Source organism: Mandrillus leucophaeus, unplaced genomic scaffold (assembly GCF_000951045.1).
Source record: "Mandrillus leucophaeus isolate KB7577 unplaced genomic scaffold, Mleu.le_1.0 Scaffold21, whole genome shotgun sequence".
Taxonomy (NCBI): domain Eukaryota; kingdom Metazoa; phylum Chordata; class Mammalia; order Primates; family Cercopithecidae; genus Mandrillus; species Mandrillus leucophaeus.
In genome coordinates, this window is record NW_012102143.1 from 105,398 (window position 1) to 108,275 (window position 2,878).

Sequence of the window (2,878 nt, forward strand, 5' to 3'; positions counted from 1 at the left end):
ATTCCGAGCATTCCAGTAACTTTTTTGTGTATGTACTTAGCTGTACTATAAGTAGTTGGTTTGTATGAGATGGTTAAAAAGGCCAAAGATAAAAGGTTTCTTTTTTTTCCTTTTTTGTCTATGAAGTTGCTGTTTATTTTTTTTGGCCTGTTTGATGTATGTGTGAAACAATGTTGTCCAACAATAAACAGGAATTTTATTTTGCTGAGTTGTTCTAACAAAGCTGTCTCAAGCCTAGTTTTTCTGTTTCAGTTTCTTCAGACCTTCCAGGGCATGAGGATAGGATGGGAAGGATCCCGGGGACAGTGGGTTGAAGACCTTTTGGGAGGCAGTTGGATATGCCCTGTGATGGGCAGCAGTCTGGTGGGTGGGCAGGGACTGAGCTGCAGTTGGGTGGGGGGCTGCCTACTGGGGCAGTCAGTGATTGTCTTAAGAAGCCTTAACTGGGGAGGAGGACTTCATCACTGGGTGCCACATGGAGACTCTGGTGCCCTGGAGGTGTGGTTGTATGCAGTCCTAGACACTGGAAACAGGCCACACGGGATTGCCATTCTGTGGAGCGCAGGGTGGTGATGGTACAGGCCAAAAGGGAACTTGCCAAGCTTCCCGAGACTCCTCCAAGTGGTGGCTGCCTCTGCAGGCCTCACCGGTTTAGCTCCATGACGTGGCTCCCCCTGCCGGCGGCGTGTGGTACCTGCTGGCTTCTTAGGATGCCTAGGGTTTTGGTTTGGCACTGGTGCAGCCTGGCCGTCATCCAACCTTTGGTCTCCAGGTCCCTTAGCTTAGTTGGGCAGGCCCACCCTGCCCCTTGAACTTAGTTGGAGAAGTTACTGTGCTGTTTGAATTTTCACACACGAGCTCTGAGCAGTGGGTCAGGATAACCAACTGGAGGAAGTGCTACCAGCTCATGCCCTCAGAGGTGGAGGTGAGGATAAGAGCTCACCAAGAACCTTCTGGGATCCTCCAATGAGAGCTGCAGGGGCAGGGGCCTGTATAGGCACTGCCAGTGGGCCTGTTGCCCAGATAGGACCTGAGGAAGCCATCAAGGAGCTTGTAGGAAAACTCCCAGGAGCAGACTCAGGTGTCTGCAGAGGCCTGGCCTGGGTTAAGGGAGACGCCAGGAAGGAGGGAAATGGGTGCATTTAAGAGAGCAAGAGAGACCAGTTCCCCCTGCCTGCCCCTTGACACCATGTCTGCTCCATTCTATGCCCCTCCCCCACCTTTGTGGTTCACACCGCCAGAGTTCTGGGGGGACCTTGCCCTTCTCTGGCTGGAGCTTAGTCACCCTCTTGGGGCTGCTCAGGCCGCTTGTTCAGCATGTCCCCAGGCAGCTGCCATCAGGATCAGGGGCAGGTTGAGGCCTTGGTAGGAAGGACCCTCTGACCTGTGTCTACCCCACACCCTCTGCACAGCTTGGGTATCTGCATCATGGCTCATCCAGGGAAGAAAGGGAGGGTCTGGAGCCAAAACACTGGCTCCTCTCTGTTCTGCCACTCAAGGCAACTCAGTACTGCAATGTTCCCAAGCTTGTCGCCCAGGAGGATGTCTCTAAGGCAGGAGTGCAGGCGAAGGCTGTGAAGGAAGGCCACACAGGGCAGGCAGCGCTTGGAGCTGAGAGCAGGTCTAACCCAGCTCCTTCAGGCTGCGGTCCTGCTCAGAACCACTATGGCAAGGCCCCCTGAAAGGGGGTCTGCACACAGACATGGCAGCCATGTTAGCATGAGGCAAGTAACTGAATTTTGTGGTCCTCAATCCCCTCCTCTGCAAAATGGCAACAATAGGCATGAGCCAGGGCCCAGGGCTGCCTTGCTAGGGTCCCCCTGAGACACCTAACATCAGCAGAGCTTACTGCCTCCGCTGTCTGAGCTGCCTCATCCAACCAAAGGTTTGGCCAGGAACAGCATTTGCTGCTTCTAGCAAAACACACTTGCCCCTAGTCCTGAACCTAGCACAGAATTAACCACTGCCTGAGGATATGCCTCAGGGCTCGGAGTCACCTTGATACCACTCCCAAAGTCCCCGAATGGCCTCCCACTGGAGCCCGGGTTAAAAGATTAGCAAGGAATGGGTGCCCTCTGGTGGACACAGAGGAACTGTAAAGCGTGCCCCTGAATTCTGTTCCATCCAGGAAAGACCCTTCAGTGGGCCCTGGTCCCAAGGTAGGCAATGTCAGTCACCCTCCACCACCCTGATCCCCCTACCCAAACAAGACCTTTCTCCCTCTGTGTTGCTGGAATCCCAGTCAGATGTGACAGTCAGTGGTCATTTCCCAGGCCTTCCTCTGGGCGACTGATGCCCCCTCCTAAGGACTGAGTCCTTTATGTGGAACTAAAACTGGAAGCAGGGGTCCATTCTTCCACGGTCTTGGGCGTCCCTGTGGCCACAGGTGCTCCTGCCATGCTCTGTTCACATGCTTGGTGTGTACACTGCCCTCTTGGGGTGGGCCTGTTCCTCAGTTATCTCCAGCGCCAAGTACAGCACACAGAAAATGCAGGCCCTCATGGAGGACTGTACACAGCCTCACTCGACTCCACACTCCCTCACTGGACTCCACACACCCTCACTCACTGGACTCCATGCTCCCTCACTGGACTCCACACGCCCTCACTGCACACCGCACACCCTCACTGGAGTCCACCCTCCCTCACTGGAATCCACCTCCCTCACTGGAGTCCACCCTCCCTCACTGGACTCCACACACCCTCACTGGACTCCACCCTGCCTCACTGGACTCTACCCTCCCTCACTGGAGTCCACACTCCCTCACTGGACTCCACACACCCTCACTGGAGTCCACCCTCCCTCACTGGAATCCACCTCCCTCACTGGAGTCCACCCTCCCTCACTGGACTCCACCCTCCCTCACTGGACTCTACCC